Genomic DNA, 27,168 nt, shown 5'->3' on the forward strand with positions numbered 1-27,168 from the left:
TGCAATATAGAGTTGTCAGGTATATGACTGTGCAATATACAGTTGTCAGGCACACTACTGTGCAATATAGAGTTGTCAGGTATATGCCTGTGCAATATACAGTTGTCAGGTAGACTACTGTGCAATATACAGTTGTCAGGTTTATTACTGTGGAATATGCAGTAGTCAGGTACACTGCTGTGCTATACAGTTGTCAGGTATATTACTGTGCAATATGCAGTAGTCAGGTACACTACTGTGCAATATACAGTTCTCATGAACACTACTGTGCAATATACAGTTGTCAGGTGTATTACTGTGCAATATACAGTTGTCAGGTACACTACTGTGCAATATACAGTTAGGTACACTACTGTGCAATATACAGTTAGGTACACTACTGTGCAATATACAGTTGTCAGGTACACTACTACGCAATATACAGTTGTCAGTTATATTACTGTGCAATATGCAGTTGTCAGGTACACTACTGTGCAATATACCTTGTCAGGTACACTGTTGTGTCATATACAGTTGCCAGGTACACTACTGTGCAATATACAGTTGTCAGGTATATGCCTGTGCAATATACAGTTGTCAGGTACACTACTGTGCAATATAGAGTTGTCACAGTCTGCACTATATCAGACAGGACAACGTGTAATGAATAGACTATGTCCTCAGGCAAGTCCCTGTGATGTATAATACATAAGGGATGTATTATGAAAACGGTTAGCCATTCAGGTAAATTTATGTAATATGGTGCACTCTGATCTGTGCAATGTATAAAACACAGCCTGCTACGTCACTCACATACGTTGTTCATTTATAACAATGTGCTGAGGACACTGTTGTATAGTGTAGTGTAGTTGTTGGGTTATTGTACATAAAGCCACACATCCACTCACTCACTCACTCTGTTACACACACAGTTCCAGGGCGCTGTGTAATACACGTGTTATAAATGCACAGTAGACAATGTACTCTCTGCTACACTCAAAAAGAACAGAATACACGATGTGGACTGTAGTCTGGACGACTGTAAAGGACACTATTTCAGCAGTGTGACATAGCTGTGTTTGCACTATATTCGATTTGTGAGACAGCTTTAAGTGAGTGCACTACTGTGACAGCTGCAGTGTGCACTCTACTAGTATTGTGACACACACAGTTGCAGTACTACAGAGCAGCGTGCACTATATTGGTAGTGACAAAGGTATAGTGTGCAGTGCACTATGTTAGTATTGTGACACAGTTGTAGTGTGCACTATACTGGTATAGAGAAACAATTGGAGTGTGCACTATAGAGGTACAGTACAGTACTGTGTATAAGAACCGTCACACAGCTGTAGTGTGCACGTTATTGATACTTTAACATAGTTTAAGAGTACATTAGTTGTGTGACAGGCCTGAAGTGTGCACTATACTTGTACTCTGTGACAACGGTATAGTGTTCACTGGTTTAGCATGGTGATACAGCTGCCGTGTGCTCCATATCAGCACTGTTATACAGTAACAGCACTCTGAGTCAGATGTAGTGTGCACCATATTAACCTTGTTAGAGGTACAGAATGCACTATATTAGCATTGTAAAATAGCTGCACTGTATTGGCATTTTGACACAGTTCTAGTGAATCACATATTGGCATTGTAAACTCCCTGTAGTGCACATGATATTAACATTGCTACAAGGAGTGTAGTGTGCACTATACTGATACTGACACAGTTGTGTGCACCATATTGGTAATGTGACACAAATGTAGTGTGCACTATATCAGCTTTGTTATACAGTTTTAGTGTGCACCATAGGAGTATTGTGACACAGCTGTAGTGTGCACTATATTAGCTTTGTGATACAGCTGCAGTGTGCACTATATTAGCATAGTGATACAGCTGCAGTGTGCACTATATTAGCATGGTGATACAGCTGCAGTGTGCACTATATTAGCATGGTGATACAGCTGCAGTGTGCACTATATTAGCACTGTGATACAGCTGCAGTGTGCACTATATTAGCACTGTGATACAGCTGCAGTGTGCACTATATTAGCATGGTGATACAGCTGCAGTGTGCACTATATTAGCACTGTGATACAGCTGCAGTGTGCACTATATTAGCACTGTGACACAGCTGTAGTGTGCACTATATTAGCATTGTGATACAGCTGCAGTGTGCACTATATTAGCATTGTGATACAGCTGCAGTGTGCACTATATTAGCATTGTGAATCAGCTGCAGTGTGCACCATAGGAGTACTGTGACACAGCTGCAGTGAGCACTATATTAGCATGGTGATACAGCTGCAGTGTGCACTATATTAGCACTGTGACACAGCTGCAGTGTGCACTATATTAGCATTGTGAATCAGCTGCAGTGTGCACCATAGGAGTACTGTGACACAGCTGTAGTGTGCACTATATTAGCATGGTGATACAGCTGCAGTGTGCACTATATTAGCATTGTGATACAGCTGCAGTGTGCACTATATTAGCATTGTGATACAGCTGCAGTGTGCACTATATTAGCATTGTGATACAGCTGCAGTGTGCACTATATTACCATTGTGACACAGCTGTAGTGTGCACTATATTAGCATTGTGATACAGCTGCAGTGTGCACTATATTAGCATTGTGAATCAGCTGTAGTGTGCACTATATTAGCAATGTGATACAGCTGCAGTGTGCACTATATTAGCATTGTGAATCAGCTGTAGTGTGCACTATATTAGCAATGTGATACAGCTGCAGTGTGCACTATATTAGCATTGTGAATCAGCTGCAGTGTGCACTATATTAGCAATGTGATACAGCTGCAGTGTGCACTATATTAGCATTGTTAATCAGCTGTAGTGTGCACTATATTAGCATTGTGACATAGCTGTAGTGTGCACTATATCAGCATTGTGATACAGCTGTAGTTATAGTATGCACTGTATGAGTATTGTGAAACAGCTATAGTGTGCACTATATTAGCATTGTGAATCAGCTGTAGTGTGCACTATATTAGCATTGTGACATAGCTGTAGTGTGCACTATATCAGCATTGTGATACAGCTGTAGTTATAGTATGCACTGTATGAGTATTGTGAAACTGCTATAGTGTGCACTATATTAGCATTGTGAATCAGCTGTTGTGTGTACCATATGGGTATTGTGATAAGGTTGTAGTGTGCACTATATTAGCACTGTGACACAGCTGTAGTGTGCACTATATTAGAACTGTGACAAATCTGTGGTGTGCACTATATTAGCACTATGACACAGTTGTAGTGTGCACCATGTGAGTATTATTTGTGCATAGCTGTCGTGTGCACTATATCAGCATTGTGATACAATTATAGTGTGCACTATATTAGCACTGTGACACAGCTGTGGTGTGCACTATATTCGCACTGTGACACAGTTGTAGTGTGCACCATGTGAGTATTATTTGTGCATAGCTGTAGTGTGCACTATATCAGCATTGTGATATAATTGTAGTGTGCACTATATTATCACTGTGACACAGCTGTAGTGTGCACTATATTCGCACTGTGACACAGCTGTAGTGTGCACTGTATCAACACTGCAATACAATAGTAGTGTGCACTATATTAGCATTATGACACAGCTGTAGTTATCACTTTATTAGCATCCTGATACATTTGTAGTGTGCACTATATTAGCATTGTGACACAGCTGTAGTGTGCACTATATTAGCATTGTGTGCACTATTACACAGCTGTAGTACACACTAGGCCAGCAATATAAAAGTGCAGTGATTTCACTGTGATGTATACATAGCCCCTATGTAATGAGCAGTACAGGTGAATGTATAGAGCTTATAGAGGCAAGTGGTGTGTCCTGCAGGTAGTGCACAATGTTGTGCTGATTTTATGATATACACAGCTACCCCTCCATACAGCACTGTAGTGATTTATGTACAGAGGCAATACTGGTGTTCCTACAATGCAGCAGACGCTAATTTGAATACAACATATACAGTGTGTATAACAGAGGTAAATAACTATAATATATACATTTATTGAATGTCACATTAGCATATTACAGAGGTGCATAGGATATTGTCATGTGTATATACTCTGTATTAGACCATCTCCTGTTTTGAATTTAAGAGTTGTACAGGATAAAGCAGTGATATATGGGCTTAATGTTTATAATCTATACATCAAAACTACCTTCAGGATATCAGCTGGGTGTTCTAGGAATGTATAAGCTACAACAGTGATATAGAAGCAATATACACACAGTATAGATCATCATAAAAGACCTCTTGAAGTCAGGTGTGCGCGATAGCGATGATGAGTAGCATATAGCAGCGATACGTTTGCAATATATATACTCTGTAGATCAGAGTAGACCTATAAGCCAGTGTTTTAGTGATTGATCAGTGCACTGTTTGGTGCATAGAAAGATGGACAGGGCAGGCCACACAGACACAGGTCAGGTAGCAGGTGGTACACTCCATAACGTTACTAGATTGTTAGTTCATCGGCCTAGACAGGCTACAACACAGAGAGATAATTCCATATCTCACAGACTTATATGAGTTCTTGGGAAAAGACAGCCATACAAATATCACAGCGGTTTATCTGCCCATAGCAGGATGCGAGCTGGATCATCCACAAAGCAAACCTAGGCAGCTGCCTAGGGTCTGGAGAAAGTCTAGGGGCCTGGTGGCTGCTAGCCCCCACCAAATCTTACAAAAAAAAAAAACACAGGTGGCCTTCAGCGGTGGGCAAAAACTGCTATCTTGCCAAAGGGCTTCATTTCATCCATAATCTACAGAACACCAACAAAGTGCAACACACAGCAGCAGAGTGTCAGCTCTTCGGGTCACGCTAAAAAGCTGAAAAGTGTATGCTTTTCAGGTCAAACACAACTCTAAACTTATCCTGTCACAGTACACACAGCAGAAAGTCAGCTCCTCGGGTCACACAGCAGAATGTCAGCTCCTCAGTACACACAGAAGAATGTCAGCTCCTCAGTACACACAGCAGAATGTCAGCTCCTCGGGTCACACAGCAGAATGTCAGCTCCTCAGTACACACAGCAGAGTGTCAGCTCCTCAGTACACACAGCAGAATGTCAGCTCCTCGGGTCACACAGCAGAATGTCAGCTCCTCAGTACACACAGCAGAGTGTCAGCTCCTCAGTACACACAGCAGAGTGTCAGCTCCTCAGTACACACAGCAGAATGTCAGCTCCTCAGTACACACAGCAGAGTGTCAGCTCCTCAGTACACACAGCAGAGTGTCAGCTCCTCGGGTCACACAGCAGAGTGTCAGCTCCTCAGTACACACAGCAGAATGTCAGTTCCTCAGTACACACAGCAGAGTGTCAGCTCCTCAGTACACAGAGCAGAGTGCCAGCTCCTCGGGTCACAGTATACACAGCAGAGTGTCAGCTCCTCGGGTCAAACAGCAGAATGTCAGCTCATCCGTTCACAGTACACAAAGTAGAGGCAGGGTACACACAGCAGTGTCAGCTTCTAGGGTCGCACAGCAGAGTGTCAGCTCTTCGGGTCACAGTACACATAGTGGTTTCAGATCCTCGGGTTACACTACACAGTAGAGTGTCAGCTCCTCAGGTCACACAGCAGAGTGTCAGCTCCTCGGATCACACTACACAGCAGAGTGTCAGCTCCTCAGGTCACACAGCAGAGTGTCAGCTCCTCGGGTCAAGCTACACAGCAGAGTGTCAGCTTCTCGGGTCACACAACAGAGTGTCAGCTCCTCGGGTCACACAGCAGAGTGTCAGCTCCTCGGGTCACGCTACACAGCAGAGTGTCAGCTCATCAGGTCAAACAGCAGAGTGTCAGCTCTTCAGGTCACACAACAGAGTGTCAGCTCCTCGGGTCACACAGCAGAGTGTCAGCTCCTCGGGTAACGCTACATAGCAGAGTGTCAGCTCCTCAGGTCACACAGCAGAGTGTCAGCTCCTCGGGTCACACAGCAGTGTGTCAGCTCCTCGGGTCACACAGCAGAGTGTCAGCTCCTCGGGTCACACAGCAGAGTGTTAGCTCCTCGGGTCACACAGCAGAGTGTCAGCTCCTCGGGTCACACAGCAGAGTGTCAGCTCCTCGGGTCACACAGCAGAGTGTCAGCTCCTCGGGTCACACAGCAGAGTGTCAGCTCCTCAGCTCACACAGCAGAGTGTCAGCTCCTCAGGTCACACAGCAGAGTGTCAGCTCATCGGGTCACAGTACACAGAGAAGAGTGTCAGCTCCTCGGGTCACACTACACAGCAGAGTGTCAGTTCCTCAGGTCACACAGCAGAGTGTCAGCTCCTCGGGTCACAGTACACAGAGCTGAGTGCCAGCTCCTAGGGTCACAGTACACAGAACAGAGTGTCAGCTCCTCGGGTCACGCTACACAGCAGAGTGTCAGCTCCGCAGGTCACACTACACAGCAGAGTGTCAGCTTCTCAGGTCACAGCACACACAGAAGTGTGTCAGCTCCTAGGGTCACACAACAGAGTGTCAGCTCCTTGGGTCACACTACACAGCAGAGTGTCAGCTCTTCAGGTCCCAGCACACACAGAAGAGTGTCAGCTCCTCAGGTCACAATACACATCAGATTCTCAGCTCCTCAGGTCACACAGCAGAGTGTCAGCTTCTTGGGTCACACTACACAGCAGAGTGTCAGCTCTTCAGGTCACATCACACACAGAAGAGTGTCAGCTCCTTGGGTCACAATACACAGCAGAGTGTCAGCTACTCAGGTCACACAGCAGAGTGTCAGCTCCTCCAGCATTGTATCAGCTCCTCGGGTCACAATACACAGAGTGTCAGCTCCTCAGGGTCACCATACACATAGTGTCAGCTCCGCGGGTCACAATGCACAGCTAAGTGTCAGCTCCTGGGGTCAAAGCACACACAGCAGAGTGCCAGTTCCTCCAGTCACAGTACACACAGCAGAGTGTCAGCTTCTCGGGTCACGCAGCAGAGTGCCAGCTCCTCTGGTCACACAGCAGAGTGTCAGCTCCTCGGGTCACGCAGCAGTGTGCCAGCTCCTCTGGTCACACAGCAGCAGAGTGTCAGCTCCTCGGTTCACACAGCAGAGTGCCAGCTCCTCCAGGCACAGTACACACAGCAGAGTGTCAGCTCCTGTGCTGGAGCAGAGAGTAGATCTCTCTGAGAGTTTGCCGGTGCCGGCATAGCAGAAACAATAGTGGAGGGTTTGGTACTCACCGTGCAGAGGATGCTGTATTGTGCTGGAGAGGCGAGTGTGTGTAGTGTGCACAGCTGCTGCTACTGCCGCCCCTCCTTACCCAGCCGGGCTTTGTTCAGCACGTCACACACCTGACTCACCCTCACTGCACACACACACGGGTATACAGTGGTGGTATACAGGGGTGTGTGTGTTTGTGTGTGTAATGTGTGTGTGTACTCTGTGTAGTGTACGTGTGTATGCGTGTGTATCTGTACAGTATATAGTGCACGTGTTGTATAGTTTGTATAACTGCACGTGTGTGAAGTACAGGATACGCTACACTCATCATACCATAGACAGGAGCAGGTGGGAGCTCTCCCATACACACAGTAGTCAGGGACAGGCAGGGGTGTAGAAGTTTGTGTGAGAGTTGAGTCTCATCCAGCAGCATTCCTGGGTGCATTTCTAATCCAAGGTTTGAGCTGCACCCCAAGACAAACAGAGAAATGAAGGAGGGGGGGAGGCAGGTACAAGGTGGGTGAGGATGGGGGGGGGGGGGGGGGGGGGGCGCAGGAGTTGACAGCAGTGGTGCTAAAGGATAGAGGGGGGAGGGGGAGCACAGAGAGTGGAGGGGGTGAAAGTTAGGGAGAGGGGTGAGTGAGAGGAGTGAACAGGAGAGAAGGAAGGAAAGGAGGGAGATATGAATGGGAGAGGCAGAGAGAGTGTAGATGGTTGTACAGTGTGCAAGGTGTATGCACAGGGTGTAGGTGTGATCACTGTGTGTACAGAGTGTGAGAGTGTGTGTGTGTGTGTGTGTGTGTGTGTGTGTGTGTGTGTGTATAAAGTGTGTGGGTGTGTATAGTGTGTGTCAGTGAGCAGCAGTCAGGACCCCCTCCCCCAGACAGGCAGGCAGAGGTAAGTACCAGCATGCTTCCTGTCTCTGCACTCACCTGAGTCCGCACTCCATGGATATCTCTTTAAATAGCACTCAAGGGCTGCACTCTCCGCACACTGAGGATCACACACTGAACAGATGTCACCGGCACAGCGAGCTGTCACTGCCGAACACGTGGCCAACACGCCCCCTGCAGGACACTGGCAGCACTGCCTGACCCTCTCTACAGCAGGGGCACATTCCGACACATCAGGACCGCGCACAGCACACTGCATACACCATACAGTACACTACACATCTCCTGCAGATTACTGCATGCATACACCATACACCCCACCACATGTACTCACATCTACACTCATTACTCATAGATACGCCATGCACATCACTACAAACTATAAAACATAGACCAATTGGTATTCACCTGTAGAGAGAATATTACATACTTTACTCTTTTTAGTTTTTAGTTTGCAATGCAATAATGTCCAGCTATGCCAGGCAATACACGACCCCGTGCGAATCACTATACACTACTTTCCAATCAGCTATTCAAATCCTATATATACACATCACATCAAAAAAGTGTATACAATAGTATATAGCTCTATAGATTATACATACAGACTACACAAAACAGTGTACATGCTAACCTGTAGCACAGACTACACCACACACATACACCAGCATAAGAATGACACTTGTTTTCTATACATTACACTATAGCACAGAGTTCCCAACACATATACCTGGATGTATGGGAGATACGTCTTCTGCTGGGCTCTATACGGTAAATATGTCATATTATGACTGCGATGTACACATATCATACGGAGGGAAATAAATATATACCATATAATGACGGTTATAGATAACATACATTGATATGAGGAAACTTACATACTTGTAAAATATTGACAAGCAATGATCACTCCAATGTGAGCTATTCTACTGAGGCGTACAATTAATCTGTATATCACACAGACATACACCAAGTACAACTAATACAACTTGCATTCATAGTATAGTTTCTATGTACAGTATAGACACTTATAGATTCAATAGATTAATTAACCACAACCAATATAATGATGCAGTTACTCGCGTATACATTAATAAATATAACACACAAATAGCCTAGATATACAGAAAACGACCACAAACCTTACATCTCTAGATCATAGTCCAGTTTTTCTTATACAGTTCACCTATGCGTTAATAATATATATATATATATACACACACCAGATAAATATAGAGAACTCTTACATACTATATAGACTATAGTATATAAGTATCCTACAAGTACACTGCAGACAGAGGACTGTCACACATCTCATAGATGTATTCCAGTATTGTCATCTAGGATTCACATATATATTAATGTATATATGGAGCAGACAGACTGGGATAGACAACAGTCGCACACACCCAGGGCCGGATTTGTACTTTTTACCGCCCTAGGCCACTGTCACCGGTCGCCCCCTTCAGTATAGGTAGCGAGACGACCCCTCCCCCTTCCCTCTAGTATAGGTACCCTTATGACCCCACCCCTTCCCTCTAGTATATGTAGCTAGATGACTCCTCCCCCCTTTCCCTCCAGTATAGGTAGCCAGATGACTCCCTTAATCCCTCTTTTTCCCACTCCACCCTTTCAGTATAGGTAGCCAGCTCACCTTCACATCGCAGCAGCCATCAGTGTCACGCATTTCTCTGCTTGTCTCCAGTGCAGAAGCTTCCTCTTCCCTTCCATCTCCAGTGTTGCCCAAGTCCTCAGCCACCGGCCCCAATGCAAATGTGCACATAGAGCAAGGTGGCTGCTGCACAGGCGGCTAGCAGCAGAGTACCTGGCATTGCAGCAGTTGCAAACCTGAAAATGCTGCACCAGTTAGCCTGCTGCTTTGGTGCCCCTGCTCCTGTGGTGCCCTAGGCCATGGCCTAGGTGGCCTTGTCCTAAATCCGGCCCTGCACACACCGTATACATACAGGTAGCATATACAGTGCTAATGTACACAACAGCATGCTTGATTTATCGACCACATACCTAAAGATATAGATAAACGTCACACAATAGAGAGACAAGTATCGTATGCAGTCCAAACATGCATCAATATATACGGCAGAAAACCTCAATACACAACTGTCACACAGGTATGCAATATACTCAGTATTTAGGGATAGATAACTTATGCAATTAACATATACATCATATATAAGGACCTGCAAAACGTAATAATGGTACAAATAACCATATAGAACTTGTGAGACACGACAAACGGACGCAGGGAATATCAATATAGATGACTATAGTCAGGAGATAGCTTGATGTATATCACAGAGTAGTCACGCACCTTATAGATGGATCTATCACAAGCAGTAAAGCGACAGATATCGCGTACAGTCCATATGATCACATACCATAGACAGCCTCCATGTGCAGAGAACTATCATACAAAGCTGGTCTTATACAGTATATAGGGGGTTCCTATCTATACATACAGATGTAATGTACATCACACATCCATACAGAGAGGCAGAAGAGGAAATATCTCAATTCTATAGAGGAGCACATCATAGTTTCCAGATCGTACAGATCTCATCTGTATGTCTAGACGGTCATCCAAGTGTAATATATCCTCCAGTTTCAGCTGAACCCCCAAACCTGCCTGGCAGCCCCCCACAAATACAAACCAGCGCCTCTCTTGCAAGAGAAAGGAGGGGGTGTCATAGAATTCCTGCAGACAGTAACCACATCGCACGATATCTGATCGATTTCACAACACAGTATAGCTACACTTGGGACACGAGCTGATACAACATAATGTACAGAGAAACCACAACATAATGCTGTAACTACAATAAATGTATATATCTTTACATGTATGTATAAACACATGATGCATGCTACATATGTATGTTTCCAGAGTGGATACTGGTAGTAGAAGAATAGAGATGCTGCACTACAAGGCCCAGCATGCCCTCCTTAGAGTCCCATGCCGTCTGTGGGTACTCACCTGCGCAGGGTGAGCTGTGACAGGTCCTCTTCAGGCTCCTGAGAGCGCGTGTGTGTGTGAGTGTGTGGCAGAGAATAGACAGATCACAATACAAGTCTTCCTTAGCTTATAGTGTCATTGTCATTGTCAGTGAGGACTGAGGAGGAGCCTGGAGTGACTGACACATCTATTATAGCGGCTGTATTATTTTGTGCTCCTAGTACTCCCAAATAATGCCCCCCTCCCCCACCTATTGCTAATACTCTGCTCAGTTTAAACTACTCCTGCTGTCTGTGCAATCACTGCCTGCCTTGCCTGCGCATCACACACTGGGCATTGCAGACACAATAGTCTATAGTCCATGTACAGATCACATAACACTTTGCTGCAGCCTCCTAATGCTCTGTGCAATCACTGCCTGCCTTGCCTGTGTAATCACTGCCTGCCCTACCTGTGCAATCACTGCTTGCCCTACCTGTGCAATCACTGACTGCCCTACCTGTGCAATCACACACTGTGCATTGCAGACACAATACTCTTTAGCCGATGTAACCCTCACACAGCACCTTCCTCAGCCTCCCAATGCTCTGTGCAATCACTGCCTGTCTTGCCTGTGCATCACACACTGTGCAATACAGACACAATGCTGTATAGTCTATGTACAGCTCACACAGCACCTATTGCAGCCTCCCAATCCTCTGTGCAATCCCTGCCTGCCTTGCCTGTGCAGCAGACACTGCATTACAGACACAATGCTGTATAGCCTATGTACAGCTCAGCCTGCTAATGCTCTGTGCAATACCTGCCTGCCTGGCCTGTGCCTCCACACGCTGTGCATTACAGACACAATACTGTATAGTCTATGTACACCTCACACAGCACCTTCTGCAGCAAGTAGCTCCCAGCCCGGTGCAAAACAACAATACACAAAAATGTATGGAGGGGGTGCAATCATATATCTACATGCAGATAAAAAGCATCACAGCCACATCAACCACAGTATACATACATCAACCACAGTATACAATGCAGTACACATACATTACAGCTGTGCACTGGAGATTTGATGTATTAGTGTGTGTGTGTGTGCGTGTATAATTAATATATATATATATATATATATATATATATATATATATATATATATATATATATATATATATACATATATATATATATATATATATATATTGTATAGAATCTAAATTTAATAACTATCTATTACATGTGTAGAGTCTAAATATAATGTACATATCTACTGATAAATATATATTTTTTTTATTTAATATATATATATATATATATATATATATATATATATATATATATATATATATATATATATATATATATATGTGTACATACATACACACATTACAGCACCAAATACACACAAATACATATTGGTAGTTGATACAACGAATATACATTGTACGAGGTTGGAATACACACAACTGAATCACTGGTCCAGGAATCACCTCCCTATAAAACCAATTATCCCTCCTTGCACCGATCTCCGCCTGCGATCTGTCCTCACCGATATTTTAATATAATATATTTTTTTACTGACATGGTAAATACCAATGGATACGAACATGGAACGATGAGATGTGAATCGGCCGATTTCGGAGCACAGCGCAGTGATACGCTGATTACACACACGCAGTTTTACAGGTACAACTGCGATTTCCTCACACACTGGACAGAGATCGGAAAGATGAATTTGGAAATAAGCAATATTTTCATTTTTTATTACCCTACACTTATCGTGTGGCAATGAGCAAACTATTGAGAAATTATTATAATTGTCATTATTGATGTTTATAACGATGTAGAAGGAGCTGCATAGTTGCAGTGATTTTTTTCATGTCATGTATATCGTCGATACTATAATTACCCCGATATTTCCATTAAACTGTGGCCATCACTGGGAGCAATTAAATAAATATATTTACTTTAATTATTAAACTATATATATATATATATATATATATATATATATATATATATATATATATATATATATATATATATATATATATATATCATTTATTTCCTCCATACAATCAGGAGGAGGGAAATTTCTGCTTTTTCAAACTCTCCTGTACACATGGAGACCGCAGGAGCTGCTCATCTCTCCGTGGTTCCGGAAGGAGGAGGGGTCCCAGGATAAGAGGACCCCCTGTGTTGCCTGGGGAAGATTGCAACATTGGACAGCTGTCAACACTGAGGAGACTGGAGAGAGCAGAACTCTACAATCCTGAATGACTGATGCTTCCGCGATGCAGAACGGAGGAGATGAAGAAGAGAATGAGGGACAGAGGAGGTGAAGCAAGGGAAAAGAGGAGGTGGGGGAATGGAGAGAAAGGATTTGGTCCTGCCAATAAAGCTTTTTTGGATTTGGATTTGGAAAGGAGTAAAAGGAGAGTAAGGAGTAAAAGGAGAGAAAGTAGAGAAGATACAAAAAAAAGGGAGGGGGAGATGGGGTAGTAGATAGAGGGTGATTGAAGAGTAGGGAGAATGAGGATAGAGAGGAAGGTGGAGTAGAGGGTACAGAAAGGGGATGACTAGGGGAGGGAGGGTAGAGAGAGAGAGAGGGGATGGGGTAGGAGAGGGAAATTGGAGAGTGGGGAAATGAGGAGAGTGAGGAAGGAGGAGTAGAGGGTACATAGAGGGGGGGTGGAGAGAGAGGGGATGGGGTAGGAAAAAGAAAGAGTAGGGAGAACGAGGAAAGAGGGAAGGGAGGAGTAGAGAGTACAGAGAGAGGATGGTTAGGGGAGAGGGGTGGAGAGGTAGAGTATGGAGTAGGAGAGGGAGATTGGAGAGTAGGGGGAAAAAAAGGAGAGAGTGGGAGTAGAGAATGAAGAGAGATGATGGTTGGGGTGGGGGGGGGGGGGGGGACAGGGTATGGGGTAGGAGAGGGAGATTTGAGTAGGGAAAATGAGGAGAGGGGGAATACAGAGAGGAGATGGCTAGGGGAGAGGGGTGGAGAGAGAGAGAGGGGGGGGGGGGGGGTAGAATAAATAAGTAGAAGTAAAGAGAGGGGATGGCTAGGGGAGGGGGTGGAGAGATAAGGGATGGGGTAGGAGAAAGAAAGAGTATGGAGAATGAGGTGAGAGGGGAAGGGGGAGTAGAGAGTACAAAGAGAGGATGGATGGGGGGTGGGTGGGGGGGAGAGATGGAAAGAGATGTGATGGGATAGTAAAGGGAGATTGGAGAGTAGGTAGAGACTAAGGGCCCTTTTCCACTTGCAATCGCTAGCGTTCACGCTGAACGCTAGCGATTGCTGAATCGCAATTACCGGCGATTCCCCGACGTTCGCCGCCGCGATTTTGCTATGCTATGCACTGCATAGCAAAATCGCGGCAAATATCGCTCCGCCGCGCGTTCGCGTTCCTGACAAAAATGAATCGCGGTAGTGGAAATGACCTACCACGATTCCTATGTTAAAAAGCAAACCGTAGCGATTGTAAAATCGCTAGCGGTTTGCGTTTTTGCGATTCAGCCAGCGCTGGTGGAAAAGGGCCCTTAGATGAATGAATGAGAACATTGTTCCCATTCATTGATCTCTGGGCTAACGGGAGACAGAGGGAGCACGCGCACCAGGCAGCAGCAGTGTAGCCTAGATAGGATTAACTGTTAATTACTGACTGAACTATACAGGTCATTGCCTACTAGGTAGTGTAGTTTAGACACTTATGTGTCAGTTGTCACCTAACCTGCATAACTTAGTTTCTTTATTATTTACAAAGCTGAGAAAAGGGGGTGGGGCAATGTAGGATCATGAGGGGGGGGAAAAAAAGAAGAGAGAAAGTTTAAAGAAACAACAAAACGGATAAAACAGACAGAGAGAACACAAACAAGAAATACAGGGAATTTAAAAAAATAAATAAAAAATACACATTTGGCAAAGAATGGGAAAAAGCAAGATAAAGAGAAAAAGGAGTGGTAAAGAAAGAGCAGCAGGGGGTGTGAGAACGAAGACAGGAAGAGAGAAGAGGGCATGAGATAGGACAAGGACAATATGGGGGGGGGGGGGGGTCAGGTTGTGTCCTTTTTTGAGAACCTGCTCTGGAATGATGCAGGAGAATCTGGTTGGCTGCTGATGGCCACACAGGCAGTTCTCCCCTAAAACACAGAGAGATTATGGCCAGATCCATGAGAGGCCAGCAATGTACCGCTGCTGCTGCTGCTCAGCCTGATCCAAGGTAAACAGCACGAGTCTATAGGATGGAAACAGTATATAATGCAGCCTCTATATTAGTAGGGCAGGGTGGGGTATGAATGCCCCTTTTATATTTCCCTGCAGACAGCCCCTCTGCCATCTCGCATAATTTCAGTAGCTACGCCTTCCCCTTACCTGGGACAACACTGTATACTGCTCCCACTCCCTCCTGTCTCCTACTTATTATTATTATGTACTTGTATAACACCGATATATTTACATAGTGTATTTAGTTGTCACTAACTGACCTTCAGAGGAGCTCACAATCTAATGCTCATCATAGTCATCATCATATATCTAATGCTGGTGACACACAATACAACTTCCTGTCCAATCAACGTGATCAAACCAACTATTTCCAACATGTCAGATCGGCTCCAGATCGATGACGTGACCAATTTTGTGAAGTTATCATCCGAAAGTTGCTTCGGTTTTTCGATCTGGAGTAGTTTGGACATGTACTGTACACACGATGCAACTTCCTGTCTGATTACCTGCAAAAGGCCACTAAACCAGCCTGTAGTCAAAAGAAACCCACACAAGCACAGGGAGAACATGCAAACTCCATGCAGACTTGCACCTTATTTGTGGTGTCCTGTATAACAACCTCCACCCTGACCTGCACCTTCTTTGTGGTGTCCTGTATACCAACCCCCACCCTGACCTGCACCTTCTCTGGGGTGTCCTATATACCACCCCCACCCTGACCTGCACCTTCTCTGTGGTGTCCTGTATACCAACCCCCACCCTGACCTGCACCTTCTCTGGGGTGTCCTGTATACCAACCCCCACACTGACCTGCACCTTCTCTGGGATGTCATGTATACCACCGTGACCTGCACCTTCTCTGGGATGTCATGTATACCAACCCCCACACTGACCTGCACCTTCTATGGGGTGTCCTGTATACCACCCCCACCCTGACCTGCACCTTCTCTGGGGTGTCCCTTATACCAACCCCCACTCTGACCTGCACCTACTCTGAGGTGTCCTTTATACCAACCCCCACTCTGACCTGCACCTTCTCTGGGGTGTCCCGTATACCAACCCCCATTCTGACCTGTACCTACTCTGAGGTGTCCTTTATACCAACCCCCACTCTGACCTGCACCTTCTCTGGGGTGTCCTGTATACCAACCCCCACCTTCTCTGGGGTGTCCTGTATACCAACCCCCACCCTGACCTGCACCTTCTCTGGGGTGTCCTGTATACCAACCCCACCCTGACCTGCACCTTCTCTGGGGTGTCCTGTATACCAACCCCCACACTGACCTGCACCTTCTCTGGGGTGTCCTGTATACCACCCCACCCTGACCTGCACCTTCTCTGGGGTGTCCCGTATACCAACCCCCACTCTGACCTGCACCTACTCTGAAGTGTCCTGTATACCAACCCCCACCCTGACCTGCACCTTCTCTGGGGTGTCCCGTATACCAACCCCCACTCTGACCTGCACCTACTCTGAGGTGTCCTGTATACCAACCCCCACTCTGACTTGCACCTACTCTGAGGTGTCCTGTATACCAACCCCACCCTGACCTGCACCTTCTCTGGGGTGTCCTGTATACCAACCCCCACACTGACCTGCACCTTCTCTGGGGTGTCCTGTATACCACCCCCACCCTGACCTGCACCTTCTCTGGGGTGTCCCGTATACCAACCCCCACCCTGACCTGCACCTTCTCTGGGGTGTCCTTTATACCAACCCCCACTCTGACCTGCACCTTCTCTGGGGTGTCCTGTATACCAACCCCCACTCTGACCTGCACCTTCTCTGGGGTGTCCCGTATACCAACCCCCACTCTGACCTGTACCTACTCTGAGGTGTCCTTTATACCAACCCCCACTCTGACCTGCACCTACTCTGAGGTATCCTGTATACCAACCCCCACCCTGACCTGCACCTTCTCTGGGGTGTCCTGTATACCAACCCCCACTCTGACCTGCACCTACTCTGAGGTGTCCTGTATACCAACCCCCACCCTGACCTGCACCTTCTCTGGGGTATCCTATATACCAACCCCCACACTGACCTGCACCTTCTCTGAGGTGTCCTGTATACCACCCCCACCCTGACCTGCACCTTCTCTGGGGTGTCCCGTATACCAACCCCCACTCTGACCTGCACCTACTCTGAGGTGTCCTTTATACCAACCCCCACTCTGACCTGGGCCTTCTCTGGGGTGTCCTGTATACCAACCCCCACACACTGACCTGCACCTTCTCTGGGGTGTCCTGTATACCAACCCTCACCCTGACCTGCACCTTCTCTGGGGTGTCCTGTATACCAACCCCCACTCTGACCTGCACCTTCTCTGAAGTGTCCTGTATACCACCCCCACACTGACCTGCACCTTCTCTGGGGTGTCCTGTATACCACCCCCACCCTGACCTGCACCTTCTCTGGGGTGTCCTGTATACCAACCCCCACCCTGACCTGCACCTTCTCTGGGATGTCATGTATACCACCGTGACCTGCACCTTCTCTGAAGTGTCCTGTATACCAACCCCCACTCTGACCTGCACCTTTTCTGGGGTGTCCTGTATACCAACCCCCACACTGACCTGCACCTTCTCTGGGGTGTCCCGTATACCAACCCCCACTCTGACCTGCACCTACTCTGAGGTGTCCTGTATACCAACCCCCACCCTGACCTGCACCTTCTCTGGGGTGTCCTGTATACCAACCCCCACTCTGACCTGCACCTACTCTGAGGTGTCCTGTATACCAACCCCCACCCTGACCTGCACCTTCTCTGGGGTATCCTATATACCAACCCCCACACTGACCTGCACCTTCTCTGGGGTGTCCTGTATATCACCCCCACCCTGACCTGCACCTTCTCTGGGGTGTCCCGTATACCAACCCCCACTCTGACCTGCACCTACTCTGAGGTGTCCTTTATACCAACCCCCACTCTGACCTGCACCTTCTCTGGGGTGTCCTGTATACCAACCCCCACCCTGACCTGCACCTTCTCTGGGGTGTCCTGTATACCAACCCCCACTCTGACCTGCACCTACTCTGAGGTGTCCTGTATACCAACCCTCACCCTGACCTGCACCTTCTCTGGGGTATCCTATATACCACCCCCACCCTGACCTGCACCTTCTCTGGGGTGTCCTGTATACCACCCCACCCTGACCTGCACCTTCTCTGAGGTGTCCTTTATACCAACCCCCACTCTGACCTGCACCTTCTCTGGGGTGTCTTGTATACCAACCCCCACCCTGACCTGCACCTTCTCTGGGGTGTCCTATATACCACCCCCACCCTGACCTGCACATTCTCTGGGGTGTCCTGTATACCAACCCCCACCCTGACCTGCACCTACTCTGGGGTGTCCTGTATACCAACTTCCACCCTGACCTGCACCTTCTCTGGGGAGTCCTGTTTACCACCCCCACCCTGACCTGCACCTTCTCTGGGGTGTCCTGTATACCGACCCCCCCAGTGACCTGCACCTTCTCTGGGGTGTCCTGTATACCAACCCTCACCCTGACCTGCACCTTCTCTGGGGTGTCATGTATACCAACCCTCACCCTGACCTGCACCTTCTCTGGGATGTCATGTATACCACCGTGACCTGCACCTTCTCTGAAGTGTCCTGTATACCAACCCCCACTCTGACCTGCACCTTCTCTGGGGTGTCCTGTATACCAACCCCCACCCTGACCTGCACCTTCTCTGGGGTGTCCTGTATACCAACCCCCACCCTGACCTGCACCTTCTCTGGGATGTCCTGTATACCAACCCCCACGATGACCTGCACCTTCTCTGAGGTGTCCTGTATACCAACCCCCACCCTGACCTGCACCTTCTCTGGGATGTCCTGTATACCAACCCCCACCCTGACCTGCACCTTCTCTGGGGTGTCCTGTATACCAACCCCCACTCTGACCTGCACCTTCTCTGGGGTGTCCTGTATACCAACCTCCACCCTGACCTGAACCTTCTCTGGGGTGTCCTGTATACCAACCCCCACATTGACCTGCACCTTCTTTGGGGTGTCCTATATACCAACCCCCACTCTGACCTGCACCTTCTCTGGGGTGTCCTGTATACCAACCCCCACTCTGACCTGAACCTTCTCTGGGGTGTCCTGTATACCAACCCCCACCCTGACCTGCACCTTCTCTGGGGTGTCCTGTATACCAACCCCCACCCTGACCTGCACCTTCTCTGGGGTGTCCTGTATACCAAACCCCACCCTGACCTGAACCTTCTCTGGGATGTCCTGTATAGCAACCCCCACACTGACCTGCACATTCTCTAGGATGTCATGTATACCAACCCCCACCCTGACCTGCACCTTCTCTGGGGTGTCCTGTATACCAACCCCCACCCTGACCTGCACATTCTCTGGGATGTCCTGTATACCACCCTGTGGTGATATATTGAGGTGCTGATGATATTAGGAAATACAGGAACATATCTCTGTCATTTTTCTGTCTGCTATATCTCACATGTGTATTCTGCTTTGAAGGGATGGTCATCTGGCTGTACTACATTTGCATTCAATTTCTCTGGAAGCAGGAGGCTGGGACATTAGCATACAGTTCCTCTGGACAGCCAGAAAACAGGTAATTAGGAAACACTTAATCAGACAGTTGCTTTGAAGCCTATACAGGTGGTCTGACCCTGTTGTCTGAATACTGTAGCAGAGGTGTATGGTGCTTGGAAGCAATTGTCACCTGGACTGGCTGCAGTATGCCTTGAAGCAGCTCACACCAGCCTGAGCCAGGACTTCACACAGGACATCCTGCTGCAATGTGAAAGCCTTAATCAATTGTCACCTGTAACCTGGGGAGATTGGAGGTTAGGGAAATCTTTTCATGGATGTGGGCTGTAGTACATTTTTCCCAAATGGATGTTAGATCTCTGGAAATCCAATTATGACTGAGGATGTAATTAAATCTAGGTCCCCCCCCCCCCCCCTCATCCACACAGGCTTGCAGCCTCGAGGCGAATATTTCATTATAAAAACCAGGGGACAGCTACCTCAAATCAGTCCCCTCCTGATGGTAGCGGCAGCTGGTCTCCTGGCCCAAGCTAGTGGACTCCTGGTCTAACCAGAATTGTGTCCGTCCACAAAAGTCCAAGGTTCTTCTATCTGGATTCCTGTATTTTGGTAAGCAAACTGCTTGGTGTGTATCTTTGTAACCTCTTATTTTTGTAACTTTTATCTTTGTAACTTTTTTATTTTTGTACATCTTTTGTATATATTAAGTTCTGCATTGTTCCTTGTTTTTTATGAAATATTAAATCGTTATTTAATAAGCTTGACTTCTGCTGTGCTAAACTAACACTCATAGCCTAGAAGAGATTGAAGTGCAACTGTGTATAAATCCATGCCTAATTGTATGCTTGAGCAACACTACCATATGAAATTGTAATTGCATTGTGTGTATGAGGCACTTCTGCGCTCGACAGCCGAGTGGGAATTCTAATAGTATCGTTCGGAACGACTGTTAGTGGTTTTGCTTCACTACAGTGTAAGATTGCAACTGTGTGTGTGTGTGTGGGTGCGTGGCGTTCCTGTATTCGGCCTAAGCGCAAAGCTGACCCGAATACGAAAACGCGGAGTGCGTGCTGAGGACTCGACAGCAGAGTGGAAGTGTCTAGCGAACCGCTAGTGGTGGCAGTGAGAAGTGTTCTGGGGGTTCACAGCCTTGTTTGTAGCTTAAATAAGGCTGCTCCCCGCTTGATCTGGTCAAACCCGCAGTCGGGAACCGTATACGCAGGCGTGCCGCGGGCCGGTTCCTGCCATAATTGGCTGGCAGTGGTGGGATCGTTTAGTACATTAGTACGCAATTTAGCTCGCTATTCTGAGTACTAAAGGCTGGAAGCTTGCTAGAAGCAACTAGCCTACAGAAGTCTACTCAGTGCAGAATCTATATATGTTTTTTTTTTTGTTCAAAGATACACACTTGGTATTTTGCTTTCCCTCCCCCCCTTTTTTCTTTTTATTTTTTGCAACACGATGGCTCAGAAAGCAACCAGCTATACAAGGCAAAACAAAGAGATGCTCCTCAACCTGTGTGAGCACAAAGGCATCGAGACGGCGAGCGGCCAGACTAAGGAGCAGTTAGTTCGTGCCCTCGAGGAGCATGATGAGGCAGAGCAAGCCTGTGCTTCAACGTCCACGGATGCAGCTCACGACACACCAGAGGAGGAATCGCTCCCGCCACAGAATGCGAGTGGAGCTGATGTCCTGGATGATCCACCGAACAAGGAGATGACATCTCTGGAAGCTGATCTACAGCTACTGAACTCGGCTGATCCTGAACTGCGCCTAAAGCTGATCCTACTACAGGCAGAGAAGGAACAAGCGGCACAACGACACCAGACCGAGAGGGAAAGTGCTGAACGGCGACACCAAGCCGAGAGGGAAAGAGCTGAAAGGCGGCACCAGCTGGAGCTGGCTAAACTTCAGCAGCAGAACCGGTCTGCTGGACCCGCAGAACGCTAAGGTGAGAATCCCCCTGGATAAGTTCCCCGCTATAGACAAGGACTCTGACACAGACACTTTCCTACAGGGGTTTGAAAGGACTTGTCGGCAGTATGGGGTGCCCCGTGAGCAGTGGGCAAGATACCTCACACCAGGGCTGAGAGGCAAGGCCCTGGAGGCGTTTGTGAGTCTCCCCCAGGAGGAAGAAACAGACTTTGAGGCAATTAAGAAAGCCATCATTGCGCGATACCACCTCACGCCAGAGGTGTATCGAAAACGTTTCAGGACAGTGCAGCGAGGTCCTAATGACAGTTACCTGGATCATGCGTGCAACCTGTGCACTGCCTTCCAGCAGTGGTTAAAAGGACTGTCGGTTGAAACCTTTGATGCCCTGCAGGAACTGATAATAAAAGACCAGTTCCTCCACACTTGTCCTGTTAAGGTCCGGCAGTTTGTACGGGACCGAGAGCCGAAGACCGTGGATGAGGCCGCGAAAGTTGCTGATGCCTACACGTCCAATCGAGCATCTGACTTTCGGAGGACTGCGGCGCCCAGCTGGAAGGGAGAAAAGTCTGCGAGACCTTCTCCTCTGAGCACCCAGCAAAGCCAAGTTCCGCAGCCGCCTGGAGGTAGAACAGCCACTGTTGACACTCGGAGATGTTTTGCCTATAACAAACCGGGTCACATCAGTGCTACGTGCCCAGAAAAGAAGAAGGAAGCCCCAAACTCTGGCGAGGCCCGGAATGCGTTGTGTGCCACCAGGAATGCAGGTAGCTATGCAGAGAATCTGCAACCTGTCACGGTTGGGGATACAGTTACCACCGGTCTGAGAGACACTGGAGCAGAGGGGACTCTAGTGCACCCCCAGCTTGTGAACCCCGAGGAGTACATTCCTGGCAAGATTATGGCTGTCAAAGGAGTTGGGGGTGTCACCCCCGCCATACCCACCGCCTTGGTCCACCTGGATTGGGGGGCCGGCAACGGAATGAAAGAAGTAGGGGTAACGGATGCCATCCCCACGAACGTTTTGTTGGGTACTGACCTGGGACGGTTAGTGGCCCGGTATGAGCCTACTCCAACCCCCGTGGAGCCTGCATCCCCAGCAGAAGTTCAGGACTCTTGCAAGGTACTGTGTGATAATGCTGTGCAAGTGGGGAGTGCTGGCGAGGCCCCAGGGGCTACGGACTGTGTACTAGGAGCCAGCCCTAGTGAGTCTCCAGTGCCCAGGCCTGGAGGGGGACACGTTGTTACCATGCATGCAGATAATGTTGATGTAATATGTGATGTGTTGCATAATGACATGTGTACAGTGAACGCTCCGTCAGCTGCAGTGGTGACCCGCAGTGCTCACCGGGCTGCAGCAGACGAATTGTCCACTGAAGGGGCTGATGTCACTGGGTCGGGCTCTTCCACTTCAGAGCCTGGCTCTGAGGACCCAGAGGCCTTTCAGTTTGCCACCTCCCTGGTGCCTGTGGCCGACAGCACTGAGTTATCCAAGGCTGTACGGCTTGATAGCAGCCTGGAAGAGCTCAGGGGTCTGGCGGACAGGGCACCGGTGGAGAGCGACAGAGTGAGGGTGTACTGGGATCAAGGCAGACTGTACAGAGAGGTTATTCCCTCTGAGCCGTCTGACTGGAGGAGGCCGATCGGCAGTTGATTGTTCCCCACAGGTACAGGGAGCAGCTATTAAGAATAGCACATGAGGTGCCCCTGGCTGGTCACTTGGGGATCCGCAAGACCAAATACCGGCTTGACCACAATTTTTATTGGCCCCACATGGTGGGGACAGATATTGCCGATTTTTGCCGGTATTGTGTCGCATGTCAGCGGGTCGGCAAAGCAGGTGACACAGACAAAGCCCCACTGAGGCCCTTACCCATAATAGAGGAGCCCTTCCAAAGGGTTGCTGTTGACATAATTGGGCCTCTAGCAATACCCAGCAGCACAGGGAAACGTTTCATTCTCACGGTGGTAGATTATGCCACTCGCTACCGAGGCTGTAGCCCTGAGCTCCATACGGGCAGACAAGGTTGCGGACGCATTGGTGCGCATTTTCTCACGGGACGGTTTTCCCCGCGAAATGCTCACAGATCACGGCCCGCATTTCATGTCGCGCCTAATGGAATGCCTCTGTAAACAAATGCATGTAGAACACATCATGGCCAGCCCTTACTACCCCCAGACAAATGGGTTATGTGAGCGGTTCAATGGTACTCTGAAACAGATGCTAAGGGTGTTTGTTGAATCGCAAGGGAGAGACTGGGAGCGATACCTGCCCCACTTACTGTTTGCTTATCGTGAGGTGCCCCAGGCATCCACCGGGTTCTCGCCCTTTGAGCTCTCATATGGGAGGAGGGTACATGGACCCCTCGATCTCATTCGAGAGGTCTGGGAGGGGCAGGATATGGGTCCCGGGGTCTCCATAGTGGAATACGTTGTAAAGTTCCGGGAAAAGATGGACACCCTGGTGGGGTTAGTGCGAGAGAATCTTACTCAAGCCCAGGCCACCCAGAAGCAGTGGTATGACCACGGGGCTAGGGAGAGAGTTTATGAGGTAGGTCGCAAGGTATGGGTCCTAAACCCGATGCGACAGAATAAGCTGCAGGCCGCTTGGGATGGGCCCTATACCATACATAGGAAGATTAGTGATGTGACCTATGTGGTCGCGCTGGATGACCGAGGTAAGCAGCTGAAAACGTACCATGTCAATATGTTAAAGGAACATCATGATAGACCCGCTTGCGCTCTCCCTGTCTGCAGTTTGCTACCGGACGGTGAAGCAGAGGCCCTGGTTGACATCCTGGCCTACACCCAGGAGACCGACTCTGTTACCGAGGTGCAGATCAATCCGGAGTTGACAGCAGAGCAGCAGGCTGGGCTATCTGATGTGCTGACCCTTTACCGTGGTACCTTTACAGCCCACCCTGGTCTGACCAGCCTGGCTGTACACCCTGTTGACACCGGAAATAACAAGCCGGTTAGACAGTCAGCCTATAGAGTCTCCCCTGAGGTTCAGGCCCACCTCAGCAAGGAGATTGAGGAAATGCTGTCACTAGGGGTGATCCAACGGTCGCACAGCGCATAGGCATCACCTGTAGTGCTAGTACCCAAACCGGACCAGACCACTCGGTTCTGTGTAGATTATCGAAAACTAAATTTGATAACTGCGTCAGATGCTTACCCAATGCCGAGGGTCGACGAATTGTTAGATAAGCTAGCTAGCGCGCAATATCTAACAATCGTGGATTTGAGTCGGGGATACTGGCAGGTCCCTCTAACAGCTGAGGCACGGGAGAGGTCTGCCTTTATCACTCCCTCAGGTCTGTTTGAATTTAATGTAATGCCTTTTGGAATGAAAAACGCCCCGGCCACCTTCCAAAGGGTTGTAAATGGTCTCCTGGAAGGTTTGGAACACTGCGCTGTCGCCTACCTAGATGACATCGCCGTGTTTAGCGCCAACTGGAACGACCACTTAGCGCAGCTGTCACAGGTTTTGGGGCGCATCACTGCAGCAGGACTAACAGTCAAGCCTAGCAAGTGTCAGATAGGCATGAAACAGGTACAGTACCTGGGACATGTGGTGGGGGGGGGGAGAGCTTCGTCCAGATACTGGGAAGGTAGATGCCATTGTGTCCTGGCCCACCCCCCAAACAAAGAAGCAGATTCAGTCCTTCCTAGGGACTGCTGGGTACTATAGAAAGTTTGTCCCCAACTACAGTGCCCTCGCCAAGCCATTGACAGACCTCACAAAAAAGAAGCTGCCCAAGCAGATTCTCTGGACAACAGAATGTGAACAGTCATTCACAGCTCTGAAGAGGGCCCTAGCCAGCCCTCCCGTGTTGCAAGCGCCAGACTTCAGCCGACGGTTCGTGGTCCAGACGGACGCCTCAGCCTTTGGCCTAGGTGCTGTGTTAAGCCAGGTAAACCAAACTGGGGAAGAACATCCGATTCTGTATTTAAGTCGGAAGCTGCTACCCCGGGAGGTAGCTTACGCCACCATAGAGAAGGAGTGCTTGGCAATTGTATGGGCCCTACAAAAGCTGCAGCACTATCTCTACGGTCGCGTATTCACAGTCGTAACCGACCACAACCCTCTTAGTTGGTTACATCGGGTTTCTGGTGACAATAGCAAATTGCTGAGATGGAGCTTAGTTCTCCAACAATATAGCTTCACTATTCAACACAGGAAAGGGAGCAATCATAGGAATGCTGATGGGCTGTCCCGTCAAGCAGAACCAACAATGTAGGTGCTGGCAGGATAATCTGGGAAGATCATCTGCCTTGCCCCCTTCTAAAGAGGGGAGGTGTGGTGATATATTGAGGTGCTGATGATATTAGGAAATACGGGAACATATCTCTGTCATTTTTCTGTCTGCTATATCTCACATGTGTATTCTGCTTTGAAGGGATGGTCATCTGGCTGTACTACATTTGCATTCAATTTCTCTGGAAGCAGGAGGCTGGGACATTAGCATACAGTTCCTCTGGACAGCCAGAAAACAGGTAATTAGGAAACACTTAATCAGACAGTTGCTTTGAAGCCTATACAGGTGGTCTGACCCTGTTGTCTGAATACTGTAGCAGAGGTGTATGGTGCTTGGAAGCAATTGTCACCTGGATTGGCTGCAGTATGCCTTGAAGCAGCTCACACCAGCCTGAGCCAGGACTTCACACAGGACATCCTGCTGCAATGTGAAAGCCTTAATCAATTGTCACCTGTAACCTGGGGAGATTGGAGGTTAGGGAAATCTTATCATGGATGTGGGCTATAGTACATTTTTCCCATATGGATGTTAGATCTCTGGAAATCCAATTATGACTGAGGATGTAATTAAATCTAGGTCCCCCCCCCCTCATCCACACAGGCTTACAGCCTCGAGGCGAATATTTCATTATAAAAACCAGGGGACAGCTACCTCAAATCAGTCCCCTCCTGACGGTAGCGGCAGCTGGTCTCCTGGCCCAAGCTAGTGGACTCCTGGTCTAACCAGAATTGTGTCCGTCCACAAAAGTCCAAGGTTCTTCTATCTGGATTCCTGTATTTTGGTAAGCAAACTGCTTGGTGTGTATCTTTGTAACCTCTTATTTTTGTAACTTTTATCTTTGTAACTTTTTTATTTTTGTACATCTTTTGTATATATTAAGTTCTGCATTGTTCCTTGTTTTTTATGGAATATTAAATCGTTATTTAATAAGTTTGACTTCTGCTGTGCTAAACTAACACTCATAGCCTAGAAGAGATTGAAGTGCAACTGTGTATAAATCCATGCCTAATTGTATGCTTGAGCAACACTACCATATGAAATTGTAATTGCATTGTGTGTATGAGGCACTTCTGCGCTCGACAGCCGAGTGGGAAGTCTAACAGTATCGTTCGGAACGACTGTTAGTGGTTTTGCTTCACTACAGTGTAAGATTGCAACTGTGTGTGTGTGTGGGTGCGTGGCGTCCCCGTATTCGGCCTAAGCGCAA

At 47.9% G+C, this 27,168-nt stretch overlaps 1 protein-coding gene across 3 annotated transcripts in view; it reads right to left on the reverse strand.

Annotated features, from left to right (window-relative positions):
* Positions 1 to 27,168, reverse strand: part of SOX6 (SRY-box transcription factor 6) — a 605,164-nt gene that overhangs the window by 573,450 nt on the left and 4,546 nt on the right. The window contains exon 1 of one of the 3 annotated variants that reach the window (XM_068260627.1): positions 8,085 to 8,103. The exons of the other annotated variants lie outside the window; for them this stretch is intronic. The gene's annotated coding sequence lies outside the window, so the exon portion shown is untranslated. Of the gene's footprint in view, positions 1 to 8,084; positions 8,104 to 27,168 lie in introns of those variants that run through there. 3 annotated transcript variants of the gene reach the window in all.

Source organism: Hyperolius riggenbachi, chromosome 11, assembly GCF_040937935.1.
Source record: "Hyperolius riggenbachi isolate aHypRig1 chromosome 11, aHypRig1.pri, whole genome shotgun sequence".
Lineage (NCBI taxonomy): Eukaryota > Metazoa > Chordata > Amphibia > Anura > Hyperoliidae > Hyperolius > Hyperolius riggenbachi.